Source organism: Aquarana catesbeiana, linkage group LG07 (genome assembly GCF_042186555.1).
Source record: "Aquarana catesbeiana isolate 2022-GZ linkage group LG07, ASM4218655v1, whole genome shotgun sequence".
Lineage (NCBI taxonomy): Eukaryota > Metazoa > Chordata > Amphibia > Anura > Ranidae > Aquarana > Aquarana catesbeiana.
This window is the reverse complement of record NC_133330.1, coordinates 161,161,654-161,172,136: the sequence shown is the minus strand read 5'-3', so window position 1 is coordinate 161,172,136 and position 10,483 is coordinate 161,161,654. Positions and strand designations below refer to the sequence as shown.

The 10,483-nt window shown below is 46.2% G+C and overlaps 1 pseudogene; it reads left to right on the top strand.

Annotated features, from left to right (window-relative positions):
• The first annotated feature begins 840 nt into the window (after positions 1-840).
• LOC141103964 (U2 spliceosomal RNA) lies at positions 841-920 on the top strand (annotated as a pseudogene).
• The last annotated feature ends 9,563 nt before the right edge of the window (positions 921-10,483 follow it).

Genomic DNA, 10,483 nt, shown 5'->3' with positions numbered 1-10,483 from the left:
CCCAATCATTGTGAAAAACAAAAAATAAAAAAATAGATTGTAAAAAATAATTAAATAAATAAAATTGTAAAAAAATAATAACAAAAATAAAGAACTACTGACACCATCCACTGCCCTACTGACACCATCCTGCACATACTACTCACTGCTGTACACTCCACACTCCTCACATGCACATTATATCCACCTACATGCACTCCGCACTCCTCTCCTGCACATACTACCCACCGCCATACACTCCGCACTATGCAAGTCACCTCAGACTCTATAAAACCACACCCCATTTAAGCCACGCTCAATATGTAGCACGGTTTAAGCCATGCCCACCTCCCTCAAATGAGTTTGCCACCTCCCTGAAATGAGTTTTTGCAAGTTGGGATGTCTGTTATTCACAGTACTCTAAAGCTGCGTACACACGAGCGGACTTTTCGAGCGGACTGGTCCGACTGACCGAGTCCGGCGGACAATTCGACCGTGTGTGGGCTTCATCGGACCTGCAGCGGATTTTTTCGGTTGAAAATCTGACGGACTTTAGATTTGGAACATGCTTCAAATCTTTCTGACAGACTCGAGTCCGGTCGAAAAATATGCTCGTCTGTATGCTAGTCCGACGGACAAAAACCGACGCTAGGGCAACTATTGGTTACTGGCTATCAACTTCCTTATTTTAGTCCGGTCGTACGTCATCACGTACGAATCCATCGGACTTTGGTGTGATCGTGTGTAGGCAAGTCCGGTCGTTAGAAAGTCCGTCGTAACTCCGCCGAAAGTCCGTCGGAAAGACCGTCAGGCCTTTTGTTGTCAAAAAGTCCGACCGTGTGTACGCGGCATCAGTTACTCACCGCTTCTCTGCCTTTTGGCTAAGATCAAGTGTAGTATCTGTTCTTATCAGTTTCCAGAGGAGACACTGTGCAACTCCTGAGTGTGGGGAGGGCACATGCAAATCCAATGGTGTCGTTGCACCTGGGAGGGCGGTTTCGGTAGTGGCCCAGGTCTGGACGTCCTTTGTTGGCGTCAGCGGGGTCGAGTCTGAGCCGTCCGGAAGGGTGCTCCTGGTGAGGATGGGTGCTGCATCTGGGTCTGATCCAGGTGGTTGGGTCCCTGGCCTTCTGGCCTAGATTGGGGTAGCTCTAGCTCCGGAATTTTTCGGGAGAGAACACCGGCTCCTCTCTAGCTGGAGGGGGAGTAGTTTAGTATTCCCCGAATGTAATTAGGTAGGAGTGATGGGAGCAATGATGGAGCCTGATGGTAAAGGGCTCTAACCAAGCTTCCAGAACTTCAGGACTTCCTGGCTGGGGTGGGGGCTGCTGTGGTCTGGGTTGCTGGTCAGGGCTGGTACCGAAAGCCTATGGTGTATGCGCCCCTGGAGTGGCAGTCCAGGGGTGCCATAAAATCACTGTGAGTGAGGGTCACTTTGATTTGTGGCACCACAGTCACTGCACCATTACACGCTTTTTTAGCACCTGCCTCCTGGGCCAGGCCTTTTGGCTGGGACCGGAGGAATTTTTTATTCCTGGCCGGAGGGCCTGGCCATTGTATTGCACAATGGCGACCTTTTCACTCTCCTCTCCACTCCCTTCCTCCCCCACTTATTTTAACTTATTCCTTGGTGTGTCACTTTTTGTATTTTTGTGTTGTACACGGTTTGTTGCACTGTGTGACTGGTAGGGTTGCAGGTCCTCGGGCCTGCCCTGAAAGTCTTGGGAGGGGGTATACATGGGCTTTTGGCTTGGTTCGCCCTCTCTCATGGGGGTCTTCCTTCGGGGGAGCCCCACTGAGTACTTGAGTGGGTCTGTTTCGGCAGGCCCTCCAGAGAAAGGGGTCCGTCTGGTTTCGGCCAGATGGACCAAGTGTAAGTACCCTTGTCCCCGTCAGGAGCCTAATGCCCCGGGGGATTCAGGGCAAGGCCCTCTGATTTTAGAGGGCTTGTGTACCCATTGCACTTTTTTGTGTTTCACTCCTTATGTGTGTGCACATTTTTTTGGCACCGGGTGAAGTTTTTGAGTATGTTTCACACGCTATGGGCTTTAAAAAAAAAAAAAAAAAACTCTAAGTTACTCAACGTGCTCCAAGTTACTCACTATACTCACAATACTCCAAGTTAATCCAAATGACTCGCTATACTCCAAGTTACTCACAATATTCCAACTTACAGTGCTCCAAGTTACTCCCAGTTCCTCAGTTACTCCTCCTGGCCCAGTGTTCCCAGAGCCCCCACAGTGTCCCAGCTCCTCTGCAAAAAAAGAAAAACAGGAAAGGCGCCTCTTAGTAAAACTGTATATTTAATGATAAAATTTCATTAAAATCACTCACATGTAACACTTAGTTAGTCCGGCATGGGAAGCCTCAGTACAGGTATACAAGATTGCGTCCTCCTATGTCATATAGTCACATTCCTCTCCTGCTGCCGGCCGGTCTGTGTAGCGTGGACTTCGGGGATTCAGTGAAAATCCAGAACGAGGCTTGGACATCCGCCGAGCAGTCGATTGGAGGGCTGGGACGCTTGTGACAAGCTTCCGAACATCTCCGATTTGGTAGTGAATGGACTTCTAGTACTTCTACCTGTACTGAGGCTTCCAATGCCGGACTAACTAAGTGTTACATGTGAGTGATTTTAATGAAATTTTATCATTAAATATACAGTTTTACTAAGAGGCGCCTTTCCTGTTTTTCTTTTTTTGCATATCTGGAGTGGCTTCACCTCCCTACAAAAGGCTGCCCTGTGCATAGACTGCATGTATCTCACTAAGAGCGGTTTGCTTTAAAGGACATTTTGCTGATAACATTGATATACTATGAACAATGGAACTTGCGCTGCTTGTTGTTTCTCTTTTGTGTACACCAGCTCCTCTGCAGTCTGCCCTATCAGCCCACAGGCTTCACTCACAGCCCGCCCCCCACTCCTCCTGTCCCAGTGTGTCAGCCCCCTGCCTCCACTCACAGCAGTCCCGCGCCTCCCCTCACAGCCTGTTTTCACCCCCATGCGATCCAATTTTGCTGCAAACTAAAAAAAAAGGTCCTGTGCGAGTTTGGTCCGAATGCGATGCAAATTCAGCCATACTATGTGTATGGCTGAAATCGCATTGCACAGAGATCGCATGTGATTTGCACTGCAGTGCGGTGCAAATCAAATGCGATGTTGGACATCGCACCAGTGGGAACCAGCCCCTAGGCTTTTTTTCCCTCTGTTTTCACTTGGTGATCTGGCCAGTAACGCATCTCCTGTATTAGCGTGCCTACATATGAAGGAGTACAGGGGGCACCTTTGGAAAACAACATTGTTATTCTGGGGGGAGGGGAGTGTTGGATATACTAGCAGAAGTAGATACACTAACAAATGTGATCAAAATTCAATCTGTGCAGTCCTAAGCCTAGTACACACATTCAGTTTTCTTTCATTCAACCCAGCAGGCTGAATAAAAAAAAAAGAAAAAAAAAGAGAGAGATCGCTAAACTAACTAAGGGGGGACAGCCTTGCCACAACATACTCCTCACTCACTGCTCTACCACTACAAACTGCTCAATGACTGCCCTGCCACAACATACAGCTCACTGACCACCCTGCCACTACATATTGCTCACTGACCGCCCTGCCACTACATACTTTTCACTCACTGCCCTACCACTACAAACTGCTCATTGACTGCCCTAGCCTTCCGTTACATACAGCTCACTGACTGCATTGCCACTACATACTGCTCACTCACTGCCTTGCCACAACTACTCAGTGACTGCCCTGTAATTACACATTGCCCAGTTCACTGACTCTCCTGCCATTACATGCTGCTCATTGCCTGCTGCCACTACATACTTGTTCACTGCCCCACCACTACATACTTCTCAATGACCGCCCTGCCACTACATACTGTTCACTGATTACCCTGCCAATACATAATGCAATAGCCTCCCATTATATACTGATTGCCCTACCACTACATACTGTTCACTGACTGCCCTACTACTACATACTGCTCACTGACTACCCTGCCACTACATACTGCCCTAGCCTGCCATTAAATACTGCTTACTGACTGCCCTGCCACTACATACTGCTCACTGACCACCCTGCCACAGCATACAGCTCACTGACCACCCTGCCACAACATACTGCTTACTGACCAACCTGCCACTACATACTGCTCACTGACCGCCCTGCCACTACATACTGACCACCCTGCCACAACATACTTTTCACTCACTGCCCCACCACTATAAACTGCTCATTGATTGCCCTAGCCTTCCATTACATACTGCACACTGACGGCATTGCCACTACATACTGCTCACTCACTGCCCTACCACTATATACTGTTCACATATTGTTCACTTACTGCCTTGCCACTACAAACTACTCTGCCCTGTCATTACACATTGCCCAGTTCACTGACTTCCCTGCCATTACTTGCTGCTCACTGACTGCCCTGCCACTACATACTGTTTACTGCCCTACCACTACATACTTCTCAATGACTGCCCTGCCACTACATAATGCCATAGCCTGCCATTATATACTGCTTACTTATTGCCCTACCACTACATACAGTTAATAACTAAACAAATGAAAGTGCAGCGCAAACTGTTAAAAGCATTAAACAAAAGCATTAAATAAAAAGTCCATCTAGTAAGACATATATTAAATTCTTCTTGGCACAAACAGACTGGTCCCCTTTTCCTACGTCTCAGATGTCATATACAAAATCGTATGGGTACGCTTACCGGAAAGGATGGACCCCTTAATTACAGGGGGTCAGACACGCCTGGATGAATATCTGATGGGCAGCTGCCTTAGATCTCGTCTGCGGTGGTCGGTCAAACAGTATATCTGAAGTGAAGCCGTAACCTGGGAACTCATCACATGTATCTTCACTGTGCAAATCCTGCATCCTCTGGTGACAGATCTGACCATTTCCATCACTGACTGAGTCAGTTTACTGAGGGCCAGTTTACTGTCCTTTAGACTTTAGGGGGGGCCGGATTGTGGCCAATGTCCTGGGCCCAGCATCAGTGAGAATAAACATTGCCTCAGGGTTGGTGGTCAGTTACATAGCGCCTATGGTCAGTAGGAGGAGGAATGGTGCCTCATTATTGGTATTACTGGGAGAAATAGTGCCCCATCATTGGTATTCATGGGGGGAATAGTGCCCCATAATTGGTATTGCTGGGGGGAATAGTGCCCGTCATTGGTATTGCTGGGGGGAATATTGTCCCATCATTGGTAATCCTGGGAGGAAAAGTCACCTATAATTGGTATTCCTGGGGGGAATACTGCCCCATCATTTGCATCCCTGGGGGGGGGAATAGTGCCCCATTAAAGATGGGCTGAACACCTCCCTGTTTGGTTCGCACCAGAACACCCCAAAGTCTTTGGGACCCTAACTTGAAAAATCTAAAATCCCCATTTTGAGGGGTTATATGCAAGTAATTGACCATAAAAAGGGTATGGGGGTCTGGTACTGCCCTGGGGGCATGTATTGATGCAACTTTTTTTTTTTTTACAGGAGCAGTGATTTTAATGATGCTTAAAGTGCAACAATAAAATGAAAAATTCCTTTAAATATAGTTCCTGGGGGGTCCCCTTAGTCTGCCTGTAAAGTGGTGTACCTGTAGCATGTATAGAACATACTGCAGCAAAAATAGTGGTTGTGGGGGCCTGCGGGCAAGGGGCTTATTGGAATCTGGAAGCCCCCTTAAACAACGGGGCCCCCAGATCCCCCCCATGTGAATGAGTATGGGGTACATAGTGCCCCTACCCATTCACCGAGAAAGTGTCAAAAAGTTATAAAAACACAGAGATAGTTTGACAGTTCTTAAATAGGTAAGGGCGGGGGCCACCTGGTGGCATCGCCCCCTTGTGAAGTCACCGCCCCAGCATGCACTGGTTGGTGAGATCACAAGGGGTCAGTGTTTTTATTAATTTTTGACACTTTTTTTGGTGAATGGGTAGGGGCAGGGCTGTCTTTAATATTGATTGGACCCTGGGCAAACATTTTCTTGGGGTCCCCCCTTTCATGTAATTTTGCTCTCCACCTGCTCTGAGACATACATTAAATAGCAGCTAGACTCAAAATCAGTTTACTGAATCAGATTAGGCAGTGATTGCGATTGGTTAACAGAGGTTGCAGTGCATCATTGCAGCTCACTGACTGGCTGCTAGAGGTTACAGCACACATTATGGCTCACTGATTATTTGCTACAGGTTACAGCACGTGACTTCTGCTTGCTGAATGGCTGCTAGAGATTATTGTACATCAGTAATAATAATTATTATTATTATACAGGATTTATATAGCGCCAACAGTTCGCGCAGCGCTTTACAACATCGGGGAGTACAGTACAGTTACAATACAAATCAATACAGGAGGGATCAGGGGGCCCTGCTCGTTAGAGCTTACAATCTAGAAATAATGCTCACTGATTGGTTGCTAGAGGTTACTGGACATCCTTACCACTCACTAATTGGTTGCTAGAGGTTACTGTGCATTATTACTGCTCACTGATAGGTTGCTACAAGTTGCGGTATATCCTTACCGCTCAATGATTGGTTGCAAGAGATTAGTGTACATTTTTACTGCTCACTGATTGGTTGCTAAAGGTTACATCACATCATCTCCTTACTGCCTGCACGCCATGGACTGGGGAGGTGATCCAGCCATAGACAGAAAACTTCTAGGGATCTTAGGACTCCTGGGATCAGTGGCAATGCTGGGGGGGTGAGATGTGGCAATGCTGGGGGGGTTGATGGGATTAGTGGCAGTGGTGGAGGGATGGGATTAGTTAGGAGGCAGTACACTGTGGCAGCTGGAAATCTTTGCCAAGTATATAGTGGGCGATTTTACACTGACTAGTGACCACCAATGAAATGGGGAATTTACAATGACCACCAATGTAAGGGGGGTTTACACTGACCACCAATGTGAGGAGGAATTTGCACTGTCCGCCATGTAACGGGGGATTTTTCTCCACCCACCAATATAAAGAGGGATTTCTACACTGACACCAATGTAATAAGAGCATTTACACCAACCACCAGTATAAGGGGGAATATACAATGACCTCAGTGTAAGGGGGAATTTACACTGACAATCATGTTCGAGGAGATTTGTACTGACCACCAATGTAAGGTGACACTTCTACACCGACCACCGATGTTAGGGGGGATTTACACTGACCACCAATGTAAAGGGGGATTTACAATGACCACCAGTGTAAGTGCAATTTTGCACTTACCACCAATGTAAAGGGAAATGTACACTGATCACAATGTAATGAAGAATTTACACTGACCACCAATGTAAGGGCTTCACTGGCCACTAGTGTGAATGAAAGGATTGTACACCAAGCCCCAATGTAATGAGAACATTTACACTGACCACCAATGTAACTGAGACATTTAGCCTGTGTTCACATTTCTTTGTGTCGAGGACACATGCAAAATCGCTTTCCCGACACCACAAATATGTGCGGCCCTTTAGCACATACACAGCAGTGCCATTAATTGTTAATGACATCCTCACGCATCTGCTGAGATGTGTGTATTCACATCCACCAAAATTCACGGTGCTGTAGCACCATGTTATTTTGAAAAAGGGTTCCACTTCCAATTTGCTTACCTTTGCAGAACAGGCTGATGTTAGCTTTTAATGACTCCAAAGACATGCTGGTAGGTTAATTGGCTTCTGTCTAAATTGTCCCTAGTATATGAATGTGAGTTTAGGGACCTTAGATTGTAAGCTCCTTGAGGGTAGGGACTGATGTGAATGTACAATCTATATGTAAAGCACTGTGTAAATTGATGGCGCCATATAAGTACCTTAAATAATAATAATAATAATGACCACAGTTGTAGGCAGGACTTTCCAGCATGCCCCTTTACCTCCCCAGTGGGCAGCATTCAGCAGAGATGATGGTGGATATGACCTCAGGGGGCATCATATACATATGAATGCCGCCTTTATTTACATATAAATACTTATATCAATGCCACTGGTCTTTTTTTTTTTTTTTCTTTTTTTTTAAATCTTTATTTATAAATTTTTCAAAACAGTATAATATCCCACTAACAACATTTCATAATACAAATCCACGATGTGATTAAGATAATTACCCCCAACCCACCCTACCCTGCAGGAAACTGCTCCCTGGGGCCACCCTTCAACTTGGTCTCACCGCACTTCAAGAGTAAAAAAGAAAGAAAACAGAAAACAAAAATCCTGCCTTCCTATACCGTATTAGTAATCTCCTTTAGATAACTCCAGGTCTTTTTATATTTAACCCAGCTTGCCCATTTCCCCGTGTGTTCCTCATCTTCCTCAGGTTCCACACCCTCCTCGTCCATACCCTCAGCAATATATATTTCATTTAAACTGAAAAGCCAATCACGAGTGCTAGGGCACGATGAATCAAGCCAGTTCGTGGCAATCTGTCTCTTGGCTACGTCTAACATTATGGGGACCAGAGATGATTTATTCTTCCCTACCGGCTCCGAAGTCCCATGGAAGAGGCAAACCCAAGGATCCTCCGCTATAACTATCCCAGAGATCTCCTTTATCAAAGATAAGATTTTTTTCCAAAATGTCTTAATGATGGGGCACTCCCACCAAATATGGGCCATCGTTCCCACACTGGTGCACCCTCTCCAGCAGGTATTAGCCTTTGCCCCATCCATTTTACTTACCCTGTCTGGGGTGGCATACCAACGCGCTAGGCATTTATAGTGAATTTCCGTTCTCCTTATATCTAATGCTAGGTAATGAGCCAGCCTCAGGATTTTGTCGGACAAAATTTTACTACTTTGTGACCCTAATTCCTGTTCCCATTTTTTGATGTAGGGGGGCACCTCCAGTTCCGACTCAGCTCCCAGTATCCTGTAAATTTGGGCTATAACCCCTCCTGTATGCTCCTTCGAGCAGAGCTGCTCAAATGGTCTGAGCTCTTCCCCGCTTCTGAGGGGTTTCGGTAATTTATTGATGAAGTGAGAGAGCTGGAGGTACCTCCATCCATCCATCACCCATAAGTCTGTCTCATTCCTCAGTTCAGTGAATGTGCGAATTCCCTCCTTGCGTATAAAGTTTTTCAGTTGAATAGAATCATCTTTCAACCAATTCCCTCCCACCTCCCTCCTCCCCGGTTCAAAAAATAAATTGTTTTTCATATATATCAGTGGTGAATTGTGTGACCATTTGTGCTGCGAGTGTATTCTATCCCAGTATTTGAAAGTGTTGTGCGTCAATAAGGATGTGTCCGTACTAAGTGCTCTAAATTTTGGGGGATTCCATAGAGAATGCCCCAGATTAGTGTTGCTCAAAAAGTGCTCAATATTAACCCATCGCGTCTCCGACCCTTTTTTAACCCACTCCGTGACCCGTGAGAGTACTACAGACAGATAGTACCTGTTAAAGTCTGGTAAAGCCAGACCACCTTTTCTTTTCCCTCTACTCAGAATCGAGTAGGAGATACGTGGTTTTTTGCCACCCCAGACCGCTTCCCCTATTAAGCTCCTTAGAGCTTTAAAAAAGAACCTGGGCAGTGGGATAGGTAACAGCTGGAATTTGTACAGAAGTTTAGGTGTTAAAATCATTTTGACCGCGTTTACTCGCCCAAACCACGAGAGCGGCCTGGATCGTATTCTTCTCGCTTCCTGCCTAATCTCGTCTAACAACGGAACATAGTTTTTTAGAAATAATTTTTTTTAAAGAATTTGCTAATTTAATCCCCAGATACCCAATTTCCTTTTTCCAAGGGAAGGGAAAGACTGCTGCTAGGTGGTCTTCTTCTTGCTTGCCTAGGCTGATGTTTAGGATCTCGGACTTCTTTGGATTAATTTTAAAGTTTGAGACTTCTCCATATGTTCTAAGGATCCGGAGCACATTTGGAATAGTTATTCTAGGGTTAGAAATGAAGAACAAAACGTCGTCGGCAAAAGCCGCGAGTTTGTGTTCCTCAGTTCCCACTTTTACCCCGCTGCAATCAGGACTGTTACGTATATAGGACAGTAGAAGTTCGAGGGACAGGACGAACAAGAGCGGGGACAGAGGGCAGCCCTGCCTGGTTCCGTTTACCATCCTAAAGGGGCTTGACATGGCCCCATTTACTCTTACTGTAGCCATTGGGCTGCTATACAATATTCTAACCCATGAGATAAACCTTGAGCCAAACCCCATAGCCTCCAGAGTGTTCATCATGAACCCCCAGTCTACCCTGTCAAACGCTTTTTCAGCGTCCACTGACAGGAATAGAGCTGGGGGCCCACCTCGTTTACAGAATTCCGATAGAAGCAACGCCCGTACCCCATTGTCCCTGCCCTGTCTACCGGGCACAAAACCAGCTTGGTCCGGGTGCACCAGGGTGGTCATTCTAGCTTTCAGTCTGTTGGCCAATATTTTCGCGTTTAGTTTAACGTCTGCATTCAGCAGGGAGATGGGTCTATAGCTAGAACAACACCCTGCATCCTTCCCTTCCTTCAAAATCAAGGTTATTGTGGCGG